Here is a 24578-nt window from a genome sequence, read left to right on the forward strand (position 1 = left end):
AACAGTCATTACTAGCAGGTAATTCCTTGACTTCCAGCATTGAGACTATCAGCCACAACACCATGAGTCAAGCAGGAATGGGTCAGGAGACATGCTATGCTACCCATGCATCTTTGCCAAATCATTTTAATATAAGAACCAGTTAACCTGTAATTATTTGAAATCTCAGTCATCTACATTCCAGCATGTTTAGAGCACCAGGGCCATCCATTGCTGTCTCTTTAGAAAAACCTGCATACATTGGTACCTAAACTGGATTGGATGATGCTTGGACCAGCTTTAGCTTACGTTTTTGTCACAGAAATGGCTGTATGAACCTCATTTGATTTCCTTCCAATACCAGGCTTTCCTTTATTCCATTTCTGATAGTTTTTTTCCCACTCTACATCTTCAGCTCAATATAGGAACATCAGTGGAAATGGTATTCAGGCAGTGAGTGTTCACTGGGAGCAGAGAGGTTAGAGCTATCAGCTATTTTGTACCAGCATTGGTAGACTCCACCCTTTTCCCCAAAGCATTAAAACTGTTCTCTTGGGCCTAAAAACAACATGCCAGTTATATATAATCAGATCTTTCACTTCACAGTTGCACCAACACCGGCAGAAAAGCCTTTTAACAAAGAGGCTAACATGCTACTTTTTACAAATCTCATATTCCAAAGTATAGGGCTGTGCCATCTAGTGGACAGAGGATTAGCCTGGGATTCCACTCAATTTTCCCAGAAATACCACTGTTGTGCTGTGTCCTCTCCCCTCCCCCCAATCCCCTTTATTATTTCTCTAGGTGAAGGACGAGTTTAGATAGAGTGGAGCTCTAGGACATATATATGCAAAATGTCTCATGGTAACTTGCTTTGGATACTCTGGAAATGAAAACAGAGATTGATATATTTAATATATGGGAATATAGCTGTTGATAGATTTACAAATGAGAAGTTCCTGAGACTTCAGTACCACATGAAGTAAGGAAGAGCTAATGCCTAGTACTTCTTTTTTGGCAAACGTGTGCAACTTTGCTTGAATTAATTTCTGGTTCTGTATTTCATGCCACTGTAGATAATTTCAAGCTTTTAAAGTCTGCAACTTGGCAAAGTCTTTTAAAATTGCATGATCTTGCCTTGAAAGGCAGTGAGAATATTTTAAAAGAAATATCCCAAGCATGTTTCCAAACTCTGAAGAATTTTTAGTCTCAGGGAAGCAGGGGACATGAATTAGAAATCTTCATTCATAGGAGATAGGATGACTCTTTGTGAAGTGAAGGACTAAGTTGACCAGAAAACATAGGACAGAACCTCAGCTAGTAAACATAAGTTGTTAGAATTCTGTGCCAGCACCCCAATTCTGAAAAATGAACTGCTAGCATTGTTTGCATGAGAGTATTACTCAAAGGCCATAATAGAAACAGTGCCCCACTGTGCTGGGTACTATAAAATCATGCTGGTTGGAGTACCATGTAGTATATCAGTTTTATAGAGTCACACTAATTTCCTGTTTTCTTAGTCTGCTACTATTGCTTTAAAATGGCAATTTCTCTCAATTTAAGATCTGACCCAAAAGGTCTAGCTTTTCCTCTAAAGAAAGCCAAACAAGCAAAATTACAAATCTGCACAGTCTGCATTTATTGTGTGATCTTATCTCTGATTTGTCAGAGTAACTTTCGTTCCGTACACAGATTGGTCACCTCCTGCAAATCAAGCAAAGACACCCTCTTACTCCCCTTTTAATTCCTTAATTTACTGATGTTTTCAGACTTGGGAGTGACCAGTTGCTAGAACCGTCAGAGTTCAGGAGTGCGAAGTTGTAACAACTGAATTGCAGCTGGCCTTTGGTCCTGCTATTGATATAACATGATTCTGCCAGGACACAGCTCCCTCCCTCATAAAACGGACTCTCTTGCACTGATTTAGGACTATGACACATCATCTCATTTGCACAGACCAATAGTTAACCAAACATCAGTTAAGCCACAGTAACTGAAATTATGCGTTGTTGGTGTGCAGCACAGCCTGCAACAGCCTAATTTCAGGCTGAAAAATAAGATTAATTGCTCACTTTTGTCTCAGGCTAGGAGTGAGCAAGCAGGCCAACACCACTAAGCAACTGGCGAGTAACCTTTTTCATGCTGCAATTATATGATTTCTTCTCCGATTTCTTCCCATCCTTAGTGGGTGGACTTTATTCACATCTGTACAAGTGAGTGCAGTATGGAGCCATATTCACTACCTCTATAAAAACAGCATGTGAAAATTAAAAACAGAGGAAGGAGAATTTGTATTGTCATCCTAAGAAGCAACTGCTGCTTGCTGAGCCTAAATCTGAGATTTCAAGTTGATGATTCCTAAGCAGGGCTAAAATTGCTGCCAGAAGACAGGCGTTTAGGCCATAGTTCACGATAGGTAGCCATTGGTGACAGCTCTCCCTGGCGACAGTGTTTCCTTGCATTTACTGCACATTCCCCTTCTTGCTTGTTCCTCCTCCTCTCTCATTTGTGTCAGCACAGGTGCTTGTGCAGCCACATTGCCTACTGAGTCAAGGAACTCAGCTGGCTTAAATATAATCTGGCCAAAAGAAAAGTGGGACCACTGAGGAGGCAGTATACAAAAGAGAGGGAGGAGGAGCACTCTAAGCTGGTGCTGTGAACAAAGATACACTGTCCTTGAGCCCACAGCCTTTGTGAATCAGACGGTAGAATTTGGGACAACTCATTTTATGTCTGTATAACATTCAGAAATCAAAGCAGAGCTTTTAGTAAAGAAACAGCTATGAAGCAGATATGGTATCTGAAGACAAAGCAGAGGGGGAAACCTTACCGAGACTGCCAGGCAGCTGTGAAAGCTACATGAGTTTGATCAAGAGGTACCCCAAAATTGTGGAGGGTCCTCTACATCCTCCTCATTTAAGATCGAGACCACATGGTGGTACCTGGAGAATCTAATACCAAAAAGTAGCCAAAGCAGGCAGTAAATCCAGAAATCCAGAGCTTGCAGGTTCTCTTTGGGGAGATGATTCAGTTATAGGTCACTCATACCAACAGCAAAAAAGGCTACAACTAATTACCCTGAAGAAAGGTTATGGGGAAGAGGGACTGAGGATATTATGCAGGGAAAGGAAGTCCACAAATCTGGAAGAGTACACAATACTGGAAAGCCAAGACTAAGTGATTAGATCAGCTCCCTTGCCCAACTACCTCAGATCAGTACATTCAGTCAGCCAGGCCATGTGAGGTGACTTGCTACAAGGCCACCATCTTGTACTACTCAAGACTCAAACTTGGTCAGTACATACATAGACTATGATACAATTCAAAGAGCTTATTATACTAGAAAGAGTCCCTCAAAACCCGAGAATTATTAAAACAGAAAACCCCAGTCACCATGATAGCCTGAATACAGAAGAACAAGAAACTCCTACCTAGTGTCAGGTGCAGCTTTCTGACTTTTATTTGTACAAGTCATAGAAAGAGAGGAGAGCAAAATGAAATATTCTCCAAAGATGGACAGTTTACAAATGAAGAAGTTTTGGCACTTCACTAGCTCTACTGTGGGCAGATAGTATCAAATTTCTTTCCTACCATCAACATAGCTTTATGTAGCTGAACTAGGTAGTGTTTATCTGTGCCACCACTTCTGTCTCTGAAAATCCTCCTCAGTTGGGTCCAGATTTTCAAAAAATGTTCTAGTCATTCATGGCCAAAATACTTTTAAGGAAAACAGCCACAAAAAGGGAAAATGGGAGTCATTTACCTTCTATTATCTGTTTATTAGTGCATTATTTTAAAACATCTGCAAGTTGCAGTATTGCTTAATGACACTGAATGACACTATCACTGAAAACAGCACCCATATTACCTTTCCACCTTGCACAGGATTTAGAAGTCCAATAAGTCTAATAAGTTACAGTGCATGTTAATAGCACAAGGAGAGCAAATGGGAGCATCCACAGACCTATGGCAAAGGAAGCATGGTACACTGCTCACTACATGGGAAAAGACCTGCAAATTCCAAGTTGTCTTTATTTGTATAGACTTCCTCAGTGTCAGAAATTTACTGAATTCCTCTCTTTTTGGAGGGAGAGGAGGCAGAAGATAAGGGCAGTAGTAAAGTGGGTCACTTGAGCTGTTAGCTCCCTTTGCATCTCACTAACTTCATTGCATGGCTAGAGACTAAAGAACTCTGCATGAGTCTTAGGACTGAATACAGACTGTGGATTTGAACAGCCCAAAAATAAAGACCAATGATTCCACAGCAAAAAGGACAGAAGCCATGATTACAGAGAGAAAGTGCCCTCCTAGGCCCAAAGACCAAAACTATGAGATCAGGGTTTGTGGTCAGGTGGGAATTTGGTTGGCTTTTCTCAGACAAATGGGGGTCTCCAATGAGCTTGTAATTTCAGATCAGTTATTAAACCATGCACCCTCCTCTGTAATCGCTTTTTAATGTGATTCTCACTGGTTACATAACACAGGTAGAACAGAGAAAAACGATCTTAATTCTGGGGACAGTAAGTGGCAATCGGTGGAAATTTTCCAGTTTAAAAAGAAAAATCGAAACATTCACAGTTGTCTTTGCACAATCAGACATAAGAAGATCCCTCCATAATGTCAATCCCCACATCTGTTCCCCCCCCCCCAAAGATCATTTTCAATAACAAGCTTCCATAGAAAAAGGTTGGAAGGGACATCTAGAGCTCATCTAGCCCAACCTCCTGCTCAAAGCAGGTCTGATTAGGTCAAGTTGCTCAGGGGCTGGAACTTGTTCAGTAGAGTCTTGAACATCTCCAAAGATGGAGGTTCCACAACCTGTTCAGCAACCTGTTCCATTTGATCACCCCCATGGTAAAACAAACAAACAAAACCACCATAATCTAAAACCCCTAATCTAATCTAGCCCCCATGTTCCAATATGTGTCCGTCACCTATCACTGTATGGCTGCGCACTCCCAAAGAGGGTCTGGCTCTGACTTTCACCACTGAGATAAAACCTAGACTCCCTTACAACCACAGTGCCCTTCTTCAGGAACAACTCATTCAGGCATCTCAAGGGTTTTCAAGTACTCCACACCTGAAGACACTAGCTACTATTGACAGAGTTGGGGCAACACATCCTACACCACTGCAACAGTCTCTCTCTCTCCCCCCACACTCAGGATATCAGCCAGTTTCAACCCTATACCAAAGCACTCAAAGAGTAGATGCAGCCACACCATAAGAAGCTTCACAATTATATTTTTAAATAAATTTTAGAGCAGATGAAATCTGGCTGTACTAAGCTACATATATGCAGATATCACATAAATATCAGCTGTTATTTTCTTACAAAATGCAACTGCCAACACGTAATAAAAGAACAAACCAACACTCTTCCCTGCCAGGCAAGAAACAGCCAAGATGAGAAATTGCTACAGCTCTATCCTGCTGCCACCGCCAAACTCCACTCAAACTTTGCCAGGTGTAAGCTTCAAGGTGAAGCAGGTTTAAAATTAATAGGGACTGCAAGCTGGAATTTAAAGCAAAGCCAAGAACTTTTTATTCTTGCAAACTGGTCTGAGTTTAATGTACTCTCATAGGGCAGTGTTCTGGGTTTTTTTTAAAGAGAGATTTTCAATTTTCTGTCTAGAAATAAAAGATGAAGTTTGGGGCTTTTTTCCCTCTTGAATTTGGGCTTAGCTTTATTTTTCAGCTTTTCTGTTCCACACAATTGTGAGCGTACAACAAAAAATTCTCCTAGTGTCCCTCATCCAGAAAAGGCCATTGTTTATAACATCCTTCCTCACAGGCAAGCAGCTAGTTGCAAAACTAGATACAGCCTCTAAGGTATGCAAATAGGAGCAATTCCTAAAAAGAAGTTCCAACTGCCAAGTTAACTTGGCTGCTAGTTGGAGGAATATTGGAAGACAGAAGCTACCCTGTGATTCTTCCTGAGAAAGAGAGAGAAGGGGGTAGATGGGGGGAAAATATGAAAGCCATTTTTAAAAAAAAACACAATTCTTAAGCTATTAGCGGCTGATCACTTGAAGAAAGTATGCAGCTGTTTTGATTAATGATTGGATTTTAAATATTTATGATGGATGAAGTACGTATCTGGAAATGACTTGGTGTACTGCTGTTTGTCATATGCTTCTCACCAGGACTCTGTTGAAAATGAGATAATATCACAACAGGTTATATTTCTGGGATAAAATATTGTAAAAAATTACGGAGAGAGAAAAACTGTGGAGAAAATATCTAAATTGGTTAAAAGTTGATTCAAGAATATTCTCATATTTTCACAATATTTTGAAATGAGCCATGTAGTCCTTTGGTTTTTTTCCCTCTAAAACACACTCATCTGCTCACCTTCTCTCCTTTTGCGCTGCCATAAGGAAAAAAACATGCACTGGGATTCCTTAATCTCCCATGCAGCATCCTGGAGATCTTGTTACTGAACTTCACACTATCACAACTGCACAGCTTTCTTGAGGACAGCTGATAGCTTAAAGAAGGTCTCCTGGGAAAGTCCTGTCACCTGGTAGGTCTGGGCATGGTGGGAGGACTAAGGGCAATATGGTACAATGGGAGGCTAGGCCTTCACAGCTAACGCAGTGCAGAGCTCAGGTCGTGCCTCTTGCTGGAAGAGGCGCAGGGGTGGGTCTCTGGGTCCCAACAGCGTCACTACAAAAGGGAAAAGACAGGGAGAGCCGGCCACTTACCCACCTTGGAGGTGAGAATTCAGAGTGGCAAATTAGTGGTGGAAAGCACTGTTGGGTAGTGTGGACATCAGATCCCTGTTGGCTAAAGCACTTTAAATACACTGCAGTCTCTACATTAAATGATACTGTTGTATAAAATATTCTTAGAAGTCAGAACAGGCTGATGAATAGTTTAAAAAAAAAATCCAAAACAGACTATGTAAGAGACAATTCATAGAGGGTGTTAAATAGCTGTACCTCACATTTTTTGTTGTACTTTTGGGGGGGAAAAAATTCAAATCCTTAAGAATGTCATGGAAAATGCTATATACAGTCCATACACATTTTCTTCTACTATAATGTGAGGGTTTTTTTTTTAAAGCAAATGTTTGCAGGAGCCCACAATTTTTCATAATTCTTTGTGGCTTTGTTAAATAGTTGTGGAGTAACCTATAAAACTTCTACAGCTTTCTGCAGCAATATTTTAATAGATAAATGAGCATATTTTGATTCAATCTATAAAGACACATCTCTAGTTCTACAGGTGGGTAAGCAAGTATATTGAGAATTGTATTAACATATATTATTGACCCATAGCAAAAACTGCTGGAGTGGAATTTAAATTCCAAGATGGTTTGACCATATTTTTTTTTATTTTCAAGATTTTCGCCAAGGCTGAAATTGTTTATCATATACTTCAGCCTAAGGCAAAATTTTAGACTTGAGCTAGGATCCATTAAAACACGTGTTCACAGACAGGTCTGGACAGAGCAAGGAATAATATACTATTGCAACCAGAATATACTCTAGTCATACTGATCACTAGTAAAATCCTTCAGAAATTCAAGAAGATTTACTCAGCTCCTGGTGCTTACTTTCTCAAAAGTCTCAATAATTACCTCCTGTACTTGGCAAAATTCAGAGATTATTTTCTTCTGCCATAAGAAATATTTAGGATGAAAATATTCTCCCACTGGTACCTTTCTGTGTAGTATTAAGACTGGGAATGTATTTATATTTAGGTTTCACCCAAGAGAAAGATTCTTGTATAATTCAATGCTATACTTAGAGAGCAAAAAACCTCTAGGCCACAATATGTAGTTAATATTCAGAGTTAAGTCAGTTTATTATGCATCAACTGGTAGGTCAAATTCAGCTTTATGTGCTGTAATTTATAATACAGCTTTATGCCCAAAGCAATATGGAAGCCCTGAAGCAACACTGTGAATTATTACAACTGAATCTGAACACTACCTACCAAAATATATATGATTTCTTATATTTCTACTGCATGAAGACTATAAACATGATTTCAGACAACTCTATGCTGCAAGGACATCTAAATAAAATATCAATTTCATGACCAATGTCAGCATTTAGCAGCTTACTTCCTGCAGTCTTAGTACCTACTAGTCTAGCTGTTTCAGCTGATTTAACTAATTCAGTAAAAGTAATTTAAGGATCTTTATAACTTCCTAAGAGCTAAGATATTTCTCTCCCCTAATGGGATAGCAAATAAAACTGCACAGCAATTTGGTAATACTACAATTTTGCCCAAACTCAAATTTCATATGCAGTGCTCTATATGGAAAGGATATGAAGCAATACGATCCTGGAAACCGTCAGAGGCCAGAGCTCAACTACTTCACTCCCTTCTCCTCCCACACCTGGGCTCCTTCCTGCTCCACACCGCACAGGCTTCCTGCCGCCTAGGGGCAAAGCCGTGCTGCCTGTGCAGTGCCGCCGTTCTGGCGGTTGCACTTCTGGATGGCTTGGACAGTCCTAGGTGCTCGGTAGGGGCCCCCTGGGAATGGGCATCTCCCTGAAGCAGCCAGAACAGTGAGGCTGGCTCTTCAAATGCTGGAGAAATGATTTCATCCCTCATGTTTATCCACACAGTATTCCAGAGATGGAATAAAAAGATTGTAAACAACATACAGTGCCTTTGTCACCTTTGAAAACTGGACATGCTTTTATCTTGACCATTTTAAAAAGATAAATGAGCTTCAGATCTGGGTTCATTAAGCCAAATATGTGTCAGAAGTAATCCTCAAAAGATTATTTGCGGCCATGAGTGGCACGCATGGAGACAAAACAGTTTCCAGGTTAAAAATGGCAAATTTTGTTCTCCCTCCCTCTCCTTCCCTCAGTCTAAGAGCTCTAGACATAACAGGTGCATTAGCAGAAAATAAGTTTGCCAGCTCAGGCTTGTTAACTGCTTTTTTATATTCTTGCTAATACTCTTGAAGTAATGTGTAGTACTGTGAAGAAATACATAAAAAATAACAAAATTCTGTAATCACTGTCAACATTGGCTGATTTATTCTGAGCATTTTGATGTTGCTTCTTACAGCAGAGTATCATATTTCACTGTACTCATGAAGAGCCTTACTCATACACTCCCTGGAGCAGTTTTTCACGGATGTATTTCTATGACTCCATTATAATGCCTCCTGATTTACACCTCTTTGAGAGATTAGAACCAGTCCCAAGAGGTTTAAGTCTCACCTAAATTAGTTCCCAATGTGAAAGAATCTGCAAATAAACTAATTAGGGATTAATTGGCTAATACATATAGATAAGTTAATTAGAGATTAATTAGTGTTTATATAGTATGGTCCTTAGAAGATGTAAATTGTTTTTAAAGTGCTAAGTATTATATGTCAATTAATAGTTTCTACTGCTGTCTGACAGTTCTTAGTTGCTGTATATATACTGCACATGCTGTTGAATCTACCACCTACACATCTTTACACAATTCCTTCTGTATAGTTTGTCATTATGAATTTGATCTTCTCCTCTTGCAAAAGAATTAATTGGAAGGGAAAAAAAAAAATCATGATGCGCAATGGAAATGCATAACCTCCTAAGAGGAAAAAGTAAGTAATTTCTTCTTCTATTGTGCAAAAAGAGTGAAGTTAACCTGGGAAGTCATACTTTTGGGTGGTTTCACAAATCTCCATGTGACAAGGTCCTTCCAGAATCTGGATCCTGATCTTCTTCCTAAGGTCTTCTACTTTAGCTTAAGTCTAAATTAAGTACCTATTACACATATTAATAATATAGGCTGAGCACATAGCTAGTGAAAATTAACCAATTAATGCAAAATTCATAACACAATCGAGATTTAGGATGACTTTTCAAGTTTACTGATTACTCTACGAGTTTGCACCCAGGTAGAACCTCAGGGATGAAACACAACCATAAGTTACAGATCAATAAAACTTAGCAGATTCCAGAAACACAAACCCTATATAAGCATTCAAAGTTGACACTTGAAGACCACAGAGTAAGGAATCAGGACTAGTCTGCTGAAAAATGAAAGAAAGACTTGGGGTAAATTTGTGCCCTGGGAAGAAAGGTTTTAGCATCTTGGTCTATTCAGTACTGGGAGACTTAGTAGCCCAAAAATGAACAAGTCTTCAAGTAAAATGAACACTTGAGCAGAATCATAAAGAATAATTATTGCAGGAATAAACATTAGCTAGGAAAAGCTTTTCTTGCACAAGAATCCACATAGCACCAGCTAAATGAGATGTATACCAAATCCCCTGTTGTTTCCAGCTATGTGCACACTTCCCACATGCTAGCAAAATAATCGGGAAAAAAACCTTTCATATAACTCACATAAAATGACCTCCTCAGTCACGTTTCTGAACCTTCTTCTGGCAATAGCCGAGTGCTCCTGACATCACATGCTGCTTGTAAGCATCTCTGGGAAAGACAAATGGGACCAATAATTCTTTTCAGGTGGTTTCAGTCTAGCATATTTAAATGGCATTTTTAGCTTCTTAACAAATACAAGGACTTGTTACAAGACAGTTGGAATCCACACTTAAAATAACTGCAACAATGATGCAGTCTTTTCTTAAGCTTTAAGTGACCAATCCAAACTACTGTTAGTAGGTAAACCCAAAAACAGCAAGATAAGAGGTTCATACTAAACAAAGACATCTGTCTTTGGTCTTTATACGGAGAGTTCCTCCTTATATTGACATATTAGCACAGATAACAGGATACTTGAACACAAAACCTCCCTAATAAAGATTTCCAAGACCTAAGTTTGGTAAAACAATTTATATTCAGGTAACAAACTTCTAAGGACAGCACAAAAAGCTAGCTTGCCAAGGCAGTTTGCTGAATCCTCAAGATGTACTCACCGACAGAAGAGACTGAAAACAGTCCTGCATTATTTTGCATACCAAGGGTTAACAACCCACACACCATTTAAACTATACAGGATTTCAAACACAGAAAGTAATATAAGCAAACAGAAAGACAATAACAACACTTCTAATATCACTTGCATACAAACTGTATAAAGCATTTATCATGTCCTTAGCACCAAGCCTCAATTGGTCTCTGTTGATACGCAGCATACATCACTTGCATTAGTTTTAAATTATTTTAAGTTCACCTTCAACAACATTTTCATTAAATTATAAATGCCTCATCTGCTTAATCATGAAACTGATCCGGTAGAAAACTGGACATAAGGAATTGAAACCTACACTCCATTTACAAATTTCTTGCTAGGTATCTTGCAAACTTTATACTTACACTGCTTCAGTGTTTTTGACACATTTAAAAAGGGGTTGGCATGTATTTCAGAGCATCAACATTTACTCAACTCTCTACCAAGCCTCAACTTGTAATTAATCTCCCATATGTCTGTTTTCTTTTTCCACCCGTGCTGCAATGCCTACACCTTGCTGACAAAGGATGTTAGCAACACAGGGCTGCCTGATTATTGAACACAATTAGCTTCAACCACAAGTAATAACAAACCATGCCCAGCATTGTTTCTGTAACCAGGATTAGTCTTCAGCCCCATAATCACATTAATTGAAAGTTCAAGACAATTAAATTTGCCTATAAGCATAAAACTGAACCCTATTTATAAACTAGGATCTCTGCTGGAACAGTAAAGGGTGGTCAGGGTGGTGCGGGAGGGTGTCTTATGCACAGCACATACAGGGTCAGAGTTTTCCAGTGTAAATCCGGCTGGGGTTTGCCATTACTGCTTTTGCTTAGAGTACAGTTAGAGTTTGTCTAACTTCAGGCAGAAAAAGTGGTCTCCCAAGTGACAGATTCTCAGAAACACAGCAAAAGACTCAGTGTCTGGGTGCTGAGATTTAACCAGTGTGCAAAGGGTAGCAATAACTAAACAGCAGCAGCTGAATACAAAATTTTCAGAGAGTACACTTTAAAAAGATTGATTTCCTCCTAGCCTGCCTTTCCACTCTCCTCCCCTTTCCCTTTCCACTCAGAAAGCATTGTGGTTACATACAGTAAAAAGTCTGTGCTACTTAGAGTCTAAGGTCAGTAAAATCAGTTTTGTATTTTTGTATCAAAAAAAATTGTTATTAACCTAACTTGGATGGTCTTTTTCAACACAAAGGCATGAATGTGAATCATCTTCCTGTTCATAGGTATAAGACTGACAGATGAAACATGAAATCTTCCTGATGGAGAATGTATTTCCTCGGCAAGGCAGTCTGTGCTTGTTGCATGTGCACCACTGTTACTTTGGCATGTGAGAAAATCATTCCTGGATCATCCTGCTTTTTTTCTTTTTTTGAATTTCATGCAATTGTAAAATTCTTCAAACCATGTTCCCCATCTGGACTCCTTCAGGATTTTCCTGGACATTCATAAACGTTTTCATTTCCCTTCAGTGACTACAGACATCTTTTCAAATGTAGCCTTATCCCCCTCAACGCAGGCACCATATTTAACTTGCCCAGCTTTCATACCCAGAGAATATAACATGCAGTAGAATGCGCAAAGCTAGTGCAGGATGAGTAGAAGCTCTTAAGTGTATGTTGCTCATTAATTAGTCAACAGAGTCTCCAGCTGCCTTCCTCATTCAAGGTTGTTATCTGTTCTTAGACTTTTTTTTTTTTTTGGCAAGGGAAAACAGCTCCATACATGCAGCTTGCTTTAAAGAGGATTCTGCTGTCTTTCTGATGTCTCCTATATTGTGTTCCATATAAAACCAGAAAACACATTTTAGTCACATTATGCTGACTCCTTAACCACACGGCCTGGTACAAGAGCGTACTATAATATGGAAAAAATACCATAAGTCCTCTAACATTTACCTGTATAAGAAACAGTAAGTATGTTGTACACACAAGCAGAAACAAGAATCCAGGTGAAACATATAAAAAATCATGTTATCCAACCACCAACACAGGGAATGAGTATTGTTAATTGTTTTACAGGAGAGTTCAAAGACATCAATGCTAGAGATCAGCTCTAACAGTTCTAGGCAATATGCAAAAAATATAAAGAGCTTCTGACTCCAGAAGATCTCACCATTCTAAAAGACAAGACTGACTACTTCGTCTTCTTCTCATTTAGCTAGTGTATAGCTAAAGTGTCTAAATGTGGCAAGTGATTCATCCAAAGCCACAGAAAATATCTGTGATATAGCCTGGGAAAGGAACTTGTATCTCTTGAAATATAGACCAGGGCATTAACCTTGGTTTAACATTGGTGATCTATAAGAATCACTAACATATCTCAAAAGCAAACAACATATAAAATATTGCTATCTCTTGCTATTTCTCTGAACGTAAAGGCTTGTGTATTGATGTGTATACATCTAGATGGATAAAATGCACACTGCACAGTAAAAGTTTCCCTCCTTGTTGTAAATAAAAGCTGAGGTTATTTTAACAGTAGCTGGAGGTTGACATGTATGTTTATGGATTTTCAGTTTACCTTGTTTCTCAGTTTAAACCATACACCCAAAATAAACTAATTCAAAAGCTTTTGCAGCACACTCTGTTGGGATGTCATATGCTACAAAGCGAGGGAAGTTTAATCGCTCTGGTTTTTAAACCTAGCACTGAAAAAGGCCTAGCCAGCCTGTAAGTGTCCCATTCAGAAATGCTTTTGGATTGTTTATGTCTTCTTTCACCAAATTTGTATGAAGGACAATCTTGAGCCATCTGGTGCCTATTTAATTTTTAACCACCTCTCACTTGGAATATTTCTTTCTTTATACTTATTGTGTCTTAATAAATTGGCCATAAGCTAAACTGCACCATCTGTGACTTCCAGTAAATACAACTGTTGCTAATGAAATTACCCAGCTTCATCATTTTGATTTAAATGCATTGCCTGCTTTTTCTATGACCTTTCATTGCTTGCCATCAAATCACAGCTTTCACACATTTAGATACACACTCATGTAGGTCAGGCTTCAGGAATAAATCTTCTCTGTGAATCTCAAGAAGCCTGGCCAAGCTTGCTCAGCAGGCTGGCGTGAGCTACCACAGCCAGGGCCATGCTAAGAAATCATTATGGCATTTGTGTCCATCCAGCTCAGGGGCTGAACTCAGTGTGCTTCATGCTCCAGGGCAGATCCCCCGCCATGTGACCAATTGGTCACTGTTTCTTGTTCTCTTGCCTCCCATTTGTTAGACTGGCTGAATTAATGATTCTGGATGCACTAGCCCAGTCTTTTGGCTACCCTGTCTCTTATTCAATCACAGGACAAATTTGACCAGATTGAACTGGAGGAAGAGATTCGGATCCTTACCTTAGAGAAACATAGCAGGAAACTAAGGGAATCAATGGAAGTTTGGTGGTGGAGATGGGTATAATATTGCACCAATTATTTATACATTATTTTTGTATACAAGTAATTTAGTGTGATTAATTTGAAAATAAGAGGAATCTGTTCACTTGCTGCTGTACTAAATTGGCAGCTATCCGGGGTTTAGCAGCATGAAAAAGAACTGCACCTCAATTTACATTAGAAAGAAAAGATACAGCTGAAGTTTTGTTAGTCAGAACAAGAATTACTCAAGTTGGTATTTGTCTAGTACACATAGCTGATTTACATGGCTGTTTACAGAGCCCCTGCAATATTTTTTATGAAGAGCAGAGCATGTCTGATACTAACAAAGCCTAGATCCCTCAAACAGAAGGATGTAACCCAAAAGAAACAGGAAAGTAAGAAACATCCATTTCAGAGGTATAAGTGCAGTCCCTTAGATGGGCTTTGGTTCAAGATGGATTCCAAAGGACCATCCTGAAATTGCTGTCCTGATGAGACATGGCTAAAGGCAGACTTTTCAACCTCACATCCAGAGAGAGCAGCTTCTGCATGGTATTCTGAAATCAGTTACTGAAAACACCAGTGGGTGTAGTATAACAAAAGATTCCCGAGTACAGCATACAACTTCTGTACCCCTTCCCCCAGCCTTTTCCTTATAAAAAGAGTAACATGTTCATACAAATGATGCTCCATTATTTTTACAGTGTGGCAAGACCATGAACAGGCAAAAAACGAATGACTGAATGAGTGAGGAGTGAGCAGTCAGATTCTTAGCTAGTAAATTGGCTTGGTATCACGCTACATATTTGCACCAGTTTAGGATCCCTCCTTCATGGCAGCAAGCTTGCCACTTGCCAGGGACTCAGAACCCAGGCGCATTCTGCATTCTAAAACGAATCAGTTTTTTCTTGCAATTACCCAGAACTACAGTGAAGAATAAAGCAAATCAATTTAACATTTAAAATCAAAATATGAGACTGAGCAGCTCAGACAAATTTCCTTTTAAAAGGAGAAAGTAAAAGCCTACAGAAACTTGTAGAACTCAAAACAGCAGTGTTCAAATTTAATTGTTTCTGGGAAATTTGACAACTGGTCAGCATAAGAAATATGATGCCGTAAAGACACTGATCTCCTCTGTGTTTTCGTGTTCTCCCTAGCAGATGCCAGTCAGGATTACCACAATGGGCCAACACAGGCATGATGACAGCTTTGTATATGCAAACCCCTCTCCCCAAAGGGTCCACTGGATCCTTTCTATATGCCATATTTCTATTTAAGTACCATTTAATACCTACTCAGCACATTCACCTAGTTGGAGTCATTAATTTAGTGAAGTCACAATCTACTGCTCATTAAGCTGATGACAGGTTATGTCATCATACAAATGCTGCTATTTATGAGGCAGGCTAGAGGACTGATGAGTTAGTAGGTGGGTTATGTTTATATATTGGTATCCAGATGGAAGAGGCAAACAGAATAAGAGCAGATGGCAATTACACTGACATTTCTGACAAAATATTAAAATTTGGTAAGTTTTGTAAGAATGAGAGAGGGCTTTTGTGAAGAATATGCTTGATACTTTCTTTCTGCAAGGAAAGGTGAATCACCTTTGTAATAATGTTTACTAGTTTCATTTAAGCTTCTAAACAGCCTGGCAGTGTCAATCAGTCTTTGCTGTTTCTTTTTCTTCTATTTTCAGCACAAAATATATTGTTCTATTGCTCCCAGAACTGCCATCAGTAAGAACCGCAGGTCATCATGCAGTCTATTCACTTAACCTACTGGCACCATAAATAAATTCTTGCAAAAAGTTAGAAAGTTTAATTATTAGTTACTCAACCAGCACTGTGTGTTATTTACTTTTTGGTGAAGAATCCATTCCATGCATTAAGCAAGCCAATGAAGGGAAGGCATTCATATTTTTGGAACTTATACCTTGGATTACTTTATCAGAAGCACTGAAAAGAAAGGGCAATTTTCAAGTATACTGTGAAGAAAATATCTGCCTGAAATTAGAGATTTTGGCAGTTCGCCACCTTATGATTTCTGTAAAAGTGAACTTTTTTTTAGTATCAAAGTGATACACAGAAACAAGACTGTACAGAAAACAGTATGAACAGTATTGTTCATTGGGAAAGACTTCCAGAAGTTGGCAGAAACTTTAGCGCACAGCCCATGGGAACTGTTAAAATATTCAAAATAAAGGATGATATATAGCTACCAGTAGATAAGCTGACTTCATACACATTTAAAGTAAGTAAGAACTTAACAAAAAAAAATGTGTAAAGTCCAGCCAAACCCCCATACACCTATCAAACGTACTCAGCTTAAATGAGAGATGAAATAGAAGATATATGAGCACAGTGTGTTCTCACCACAAAAAACAGTTCATTGAGCTTCCCTCTACAACTCCCTTCTGCATTTAGGTGCAGTATTCAAGAGACAATCAAAAAGTGAAATCCAGGATTATAAACCAAGGCCTTATAAATAGAAATAGTATATTTTAGATGGGAAGAAATACAGCAAGAGGAATGTAGTAACTCAATTGACTTGTTATGAACAGACACAAAGACAGCTTAAAACCTTCACAGTTCGTGTTATACATGTCTTTTCTATATCAGCATGTCAAAAACTGAGTGATAACAGAAAATCACAATGTAATTTGATATATTTTATGAATTGGGACTGGACTTAGGGGAGGAGATAAGGTTCTGCAAAACCCTTCCCAGAGCCAAGGCATGCATACAGTTAAAACTGCCTGATACCAATTACCCTGCAGTCAGATATGTTTCACAATGTATTAATGTTATACGGCTAGCATGGGATCAGATTTAAACTCACACAGCCCATAGTCATTACAGCTACATGGATTCCTTAGGAATTATGATTTTGGCAAAGGGTTATTCGTGTGGTATTAGAAAATAATATTAATCTTGCTCAATAACTCTCTAAGAGATTCAAAGCTGTGTTGTCCTGCAGCTATGACAGTGATATGCATCAAGGTGGTGAACAACAAAACACTGTGTAATCAATTGTATTTTATCTGCACATTTGAGTATTCACCTGTATATCATCAAGCCCAAAGAGGAAAAACAGTTCTCCCAAAAGTACCTTGCATAAATTAGAAGAATCAAAAACTCAAATATCCCCAAAGCAATATGGACCACCTATTCTTATTGCAAAAGTTATTGTACAACTGTTATCACAGTTTAATCAATCTCTGATGTTCCGTGTGCCTTCGTCTATTCAGACAAGGAAAGAAGAGAGTTGGGCTAACTGGAGAGAAATGGATCTAGAGGGATGATCTGTGATGTGAACGTTCTGTGTGCCTTGTAACACATACTTCAGGATAACAGTGTGACTGGGCTACCCAGTTAACACACCTTGTTAGAGAAACATCAGCCATTCCGCAGATGCAGTCAAGCTGGAGCTAAGAACTCTAGTGCAAGCAGGAAAGGCAGGGTTGAATCATGGGTGACTTCAGGTCCAGGAAATTTATGTATAACATTTCTTAGTGAAAACAAGTTTAAGAAAGTTCAGGGTAGAATTAAACTTCTGTTTTGTTATTTGAGGCATTAGAGAAAACCTAAGGGAGCTGACACACAGTACAGTGCATAGAGAGTTCTAACTTTAATAGCATATGCACAACTGAACATTGTTTTGGTATTTTAAGGTGACAGTTTTTAAACAGATGTTGCATTTTATCCCCTGTCCTTTTCTATAACCACTACCCTGTTCTAATAGCATGCATAGACAGGATAATTAGTTATCCCTAGAAATAAGTTTGTTCAAGGTAACACAGTTTATCAGATCTAAGCTTAAGCAGCTTTGCCAGTACATTTCCCCTTTAATTTTTGCTCCTGTTAAAAGTACTAAATCAAGGAAATAGAACCCTTCCTAACATACATTTTCACTACTTAATGAAAGCTCGAAACAGTATAACAGTGCCAGAGCTGGCATTTAAAAGGGCAATTGCTCTGATCTCCAATTCAGAAGCAAAAACTTTCTCTCAAAATCTAAGAACAGGCATTGTTTCATTAATATCCATTATTTTTAATAATCACAACCCTAATTTAAAAAGTTTGATCTCCTGGTTTTATTACCCTTCTAATTCCCATTTATATTCATTAGCAGTAGACTATCGGATTTGAAATGTCAAAAAATCAGGTCATACTTTCTAAAAATCATATGAGTTGTTACTTCTAATGTTGAAGTTTTCCATATTAATTCTTACTGCACAATCTCATGCCTGTGTGTTTGTACAGTATAGATGCACTACAAAAGAGGTTTAAATTCATTCTGCAGAGTTAAACCACTAAAACAAATCCTTTTTGATTCAAATGTCAGCTTGGCACTCTGTCACTAACTTGGCCTTCTATTTGCTGGTTTTTAGCTGCACTTTCTACAAAGATGGCTCAGAGTTTGTCACTGCAGATATGCAAAATATATTGATTATGTGATAACTCTAGATATTTTATGATATTTCTAATGTAAATTAGCAAATTTTTTTGGAAAATGACCATTTCAAGCATGTCAAGACAAGTAGCATCAGATTAGCTTAGTTTCAACAGATCTAGGTGCAATACAGCATCATTTCAAGAGAGCTGCACGTGTGAATCTTTATTATAAATTTCTCTTTATTCTGAATAATTGCTGTTCAATAATTTAAATTTTGGTATTGTATCAACAAAATGATAGACTGTATCCTCAGGGAAGTACAAATATGTTTGGCAGTGTAGGTCAGCGGATGAGCAAAAAATCCTGCTTTTGTCAGCTCTGTCCATGAGACAGACCTTCTGAAGGAGAAACTGACTTTTTCAGAGCAATCACTTTTTCACAATGCAAGAAAATCATTATTGTCCTCATGATGCATGAAGAAATGACATACTGAGAAGCTCATCATGTGCTCTTCACAAGGTATACGTATCTACCTGCCCCTTTAGTAAAGGGCTATGGTGAGATTTCTCAATGTATTTTCTCTTGGAACAGGTGGTTTCAGAAAGGAAGGATTGCTCCACAGAACCTACCCTTCTGAAGAGAAAATTTACCTCTGATAGCCTACACGCACAGGACCCAACATGCAGGAATTTTTACTTATTCTTTCTAAGCTAGGATCTCCTCACTAGAAGTTCTCTCTACGCTAATTACTTCCCTTAAACATAAGATTGTATCTTAACTACACAAGAACTCCCACCTTACAAGAATGAATTGAAAAAAATGAAAAGAAAAAGAGAGTGCACACACTAAAAAAAAAAAAAAAGCAAGAGACAGGAAAGACGGAACAACTTTCATCTTTATGCCAATCTACAAATGAGTAAGACAGAGCAGTGGGAAGAGAGAAGTAGAAGAGAAGCTCCACTTCTGGTCGGATTTAAATCACAATCTACTTCTCTCCATCACATGCCTGTATTTTGCTCTGAAATAAAGAGAAGGACCAGCCTTCCTAGTGCATGCACGCTTTTTGTTAAACTTCTATCATTTCTAGCAGCCTAAGAAATGATCACCCCAAAGTCACAGAGACTTTATCAACCTTTGGCTTTCAAAACAAATCACGTTTTGTTGAAGAACTGCTGAATGTCTCAGTACATTCTGTTTGCATAAGTGACTTAGTAAATAAAAATCACTGCACTGCTTTGAGACATCAGCTTTGTATTTATCTAACTTAGCCTTATCTGGACACTCAAAGATATATCAAAGAACTTGTATTATCTGCTTTGTTCCTTGAGACTGGACATTTCTCTGAGCTCTAAGTCATCCCAACAAATGCAAGGCCAGTTGCTTTTAAGATGCTTAGCAAATTCACTGTCTGTATAGTCTACTTTCTGTATTTTTGCCAACTAAAATGCAAAAATGGATATCATTCCTCCTCTCAAATTCAAACAGTATTAATAAGTCACAGATGTTCACAAAGAAGTCTCATTCTGCAAATTTTCTAAGACTGTTATGAAGAAATTTTTCTGCTTTTATCAGTATTTACAGAGAAGAGTAGAAGAAACAGGAGATAAATATTTGAAGTATACCATAACAGATATACACATACATACATGTACACATATATACACCTTGCTCCCAGTTTTCAGATGAATCACACTGCTGATAGACATTTGACCCTCAGAAATACCTAAGATGTGATACTAGTTTTTACCAGAAAACCCAGTCTTATAATCTCCTGAAACATTTAACTTCAAATTAGCCACTGAAATGTTCAATACTAAGGAATTCAAGTTGTGTTTCTGTAGTGGCCTAATAAAAGTTACCTTACAATATATTTAGGATATCCATACTGAATTAATGTTATATATATATATATATATATATATATATATATATATATATATATCAGGCCCTCAGAATTTGATGTCCTAATGTTTTAACTTCCAGAGTACACCAAAGCCAATTGCTTTTAATGATTTCCACAATACTTTCACAGTTCAGTCTACAAATCAAAGCAGTGTTATCTGTCACTGTTTGAAGGAATCAAGTTCAGCCAGCGTGCTACAACTTGAGTTGGCCTTTTTAGCTTTCTTTATCCTTCCTGGGAAAAGATTCTGTAATCAGAATCCAGGCTTGCGTATCGTCAGCAGAATGGGCAGACTAAAACTTGCAATGACATTCCAAAATTACTCCCAGGAAAACCATTATTTTGTCATGGTGCACAGACACTCATGGACAGAATGTTTATTAAAAAAAAAAAAAAAAAAAGCATAGGATAAGGCCTACGTGAGGAAATAGAATCTCTTGAGCAGGATAGTCAGTTGCTGTCCAGATGGTGATGGGAGTGTCTGTCGCAAGAGTCCTTGAGATGGCACCTTCAGCTGGATTGGGTGAGACTCCCTGAACTATCCCTCCAGTGAGTCATTACAACCCAGCTGGCCCATGGTCCTATGTGACTGCACCAGAACATGTATGATCTGTTGCTAGGGACTATCTTAAATTACATACGAAGCCTCTTCTATCTTAACTGCGTACGAAAAGACTATCCTGAGTGACCATTTTTCATCTGCGGGAACAGTTTCTGCTGTTTACAAGTATCTGTATCCACATACAGTTTGGGTCAACTCTGCAGCAGCAGCTGCCTGGGGGAGTCCCTGAGACTGCCAGATTCTCCACCCAGGATGTTAATCAACACACTGAAGCGTACAAATAGTGTATATTAATTGGTCTAGAAACAGCAGGAGCTATCTGGGGGAATCTCCAGGTCTGTCCAAAGTTCCCACCTGGAGAGCTGCTGTAACAGTTAGACAAATGCTTTGTTGTGAAGCCGACCAGAAGTTCAGTCAATCACCTTGTCTCAAGTCCTTTCTCTCCAGTCAGTCCATTGCCTCATCTACAAAGCAACTAGCTGGGGAGTTCTTGGACCACCCAAGGCATTAATCACTAAACCCGCTTGGTATGCACAAAGACAGAGCCTTCATACCCAGCTAGACTGAAATTGTAACTACAGTTACAATTTTTTTCATCCTGAGCCTGAAAAATAGACCACCCAACTTTGCACCTGCAGTGGAAACATCAAGAGTCTACTTCCATTGTCCTTACAAAGTTATTTCAAAATTTTTAAAAATATTCGGTCATCATCTATGACTTCATTGTTTACAATTCTGCAGCATTATAGTTACAGAGGAAATTCATTTTGTCTTCTCAGAAAAAGTAGCAAAGCTCAAATAACATGCAAAACCTTACCTTGTATCCATAGGTCTAAAACAAGTGTTTTTCACATTCAAGTAATCTGTAAGAGTTTATGGATGCTTGCATGTGTAAGACAAGCACATTGCTATATATGAAATTAAATCTGTATCATTATGGGAATCATAACAGAAACTTTTATTTTTACCAATATAGCTTCAGAGAGAGGGAATACACCACATGACCCAACAGTATTACTAGAACATCCATATACCACTCTTGTGTAATGTCTTTGTCTCTGCAATTCAACATGTTTATCAAACATAAGCAAAGTTGTTCCTATTAACTTCCATCTACGTATGTTAATTAATCTTTATCTTTACTGCTTCTCTTCCAGACATAAGTGAAAGACTTTCAGATCTTTTTGCATAGAACCTAAAGGCAAATTCATCTTGATTTCCTAGCTTTCTCCAAAAAAGGTGTTGCTATTTTTCCAAAACATTTCAATAAGCAAAACCCATAGTTCTGCCACATACGAATACATCAGCATACAAACCTCAGTTTTACAACTATTTCACCTCCCTTTTTCATATTTCTGCCTTCAAATGTAAGAGAGATCTGCAGGTAGATTTATATATATATATATATGTGTGTGTGTATGTGTGTGTGTGTAATATATATATATTATACATATAAATACAATAATATATTGTGTATATATATTTAAATTAAATGAGCTTAAATTAGCTTAAGGTGACTGCTCTTCAGAGATTTCTCTAGGAACTTCTTTTCCTTTTTATTATCTGCTGGTTTTTTAGATCTTCAAATTGTCATATGGTATTCCTATTTTAGTTTTTGCATATGTATATATTTTTAATAGAAATTAGGGCTAGGATGCCCAGTACTATCTAAAATATTATTTCTATTAAGAAAAAAAAAATCACAGAACAAAATCAGAAATGCATCTAATGAAGCTTTTTTAGAGCATCATTTACTCATTATTTGTGTAGAAGATGTGCTGGAAGACATTTTCATGTTTAAGTGGGACTTGACTCAGCTTTCAGAAAAATAAGCTTATAACACTTCATCAAGCCCTTTTAGGAATTAGTTTGTATCAAATATATCCTTATTTGCATTTGAAGTTACCTAAAAGGAACTGCTATCAGAGTTTCAAAGTGGATAAAGCCAGACACTTGGTTCTGAATCAAGGCATTTGATTGAGAAAAAAACAAAACAAAACAAAAAACCCCACAATGTAATAAAAGAAAGATACTGAGCCACAACAACAGAAATCTGCTGTGCTACGAGTTATTCTGTGATATCATGGCATGGCTCTTACCTGCTGAAGAAGGATGTGATAACAGGGAAGTCTCCAAGGGGATGGAAACCTAAAAAAATGACATTGAAATAACATCAGATCTGCAAAATTAAGTGCTCTAAGTCAGGAAATGCTAAACAGCCAGTGCATTTCCAGCCGGCTGTCTTTGTGCATGTGCATTGCCTGGCAGTTGCTAAACTTTGCAAGAAGACTGTTTTACTTAGGGCTCTGAATGGACAGTGTCCAGGAAACGTGCTGAGTAGGGGGAGGAAGAAAGGTTAGCCCGCCTCCACTCGCCTCTCACATTCTGAGAGAACCTGAGAAGTGTGAGGAGCAGGACACTAAGAGAAAGAAGAACTTCATGCTGAAGACATCTAATTTCTACTCTGGATTCTGCTGCTGACTTGGTTCTCAGTATTCTGTGATGCTGTGCAAGTTACATAAGACAAACTGTGGTTTCTCTTTATTCTTCATTTTATGGTGGTCCAACTCGAGTAGCTTGATGTGCAGAATTTCTGAGCACTGTGAATTGCTGTAAGAGTCGTCTCAAAGCTTTAAAAAAAAACAAAAACAAAAAACACACCTTTGGAGTTGCATAAAGTTCTAGAAATGGCACCATACAGTACAGTATGTATCAGATTTTCATCTGCCACAACTGTCCATTCCTAAACTGGAAGAAGTGCTTCTACCTTATCTAAAAGTGGCATTCCAAAAATAAATTCTTCAATGTGAATGACGAGTGTCCTTATGGAAATTAGTATTTCTGTATTCAGCAGAGGGTGCAAGTACCGCACAGTAAATAGGACATCAGCCATATCCTGTGTAACAGGGATAAAATGAAACACTGAAAAACTGCTCATTCATTGAGAACTGAGTGTCCTGCGCAGTGATGAAATGAGGTCCTGAAGAAAAATCAAAAGCCACCTCAAAGTGCACCTGCGCATAAGGGTGACAAACTGAGGTTGCACAGACAAATCTTAATTCTGGCATTTTCTAACCTGAACATTTTATTTTGCAACATTAGAGATGAAATTAACTTCCCAGATTTATACAAAGTGCTTTGCACAGCTGAAAACCTGCAAGGTGCAGAATGTGGGCCCAGTCACGAGCTGACACCAGTTGGCTGATAGCACTGCATCAATGGGCTGATGCTACTGACATAGACAGAGCTGACTGAATTCATACCCACTGAACACTCAAAAAGTGAAAATCTATGAAGTGGACAGACTCCACAATATATTCAGCACTACTGCAAAAAAGTTCAGTTTTAAAAGAATGTATCTAGAAAAGGGAAGCAGATCTGGAAAGAGTGTGACATTGCTTAAGGCATGCACAGGTGGACAGAACTGCAGGCCAGGTCAAAGGAAAAAAGAAAGATTTATGTTATGTGCAAAGAGTA

The 24578-nt window shown here is 38.3% G+C and overlaps 1 long non-coding RNA gene across 3 annotated transcripts in view; it reads right to left on the bottom strand.

Annotated features, from left to right (window-relative positions):
* LOC106496492 (uncharacterized) overlaps window positions 1-24578 on the bottom strand; it is a 287771-nt gene that overhangs the window by 241842 nt on the left and 21351 nt on the right. For 2 of the 3 annotated variants that reach the window (XR_010885700.1, XR_010885699.1), the window contains exons 4-5: window positions 23201-23249; window positions 10293-10379 (exon numbers count right to left, since the gene is read on the bottom strand). This is a non-coding gene — a long non-coding RNA (uncharacterized lncRNA). The remainder of the gene's footprint in view (window positions 1-10292; window positions 10380-23200; window positions 23250-24578) is intronic. The other variant, XR_010885701.1, reaches the window with a different exon arrangement.

The sequence above is a fragment of the Apteryx mantelli genome, chromosome 15 (genome assembly GCF_036417845.1).
Source record: "Apteryx mantelli isolate bAptMan1 chromosome 15, bAptMan1.hap1, whole genome shotgun sequence".
NCBI classification, from domain to species: Eukaryota; Metazoa; Chordata; class Aves; order Apterygiformes; family Apterygidae; genus Apteryx; species Apteryx mantelli.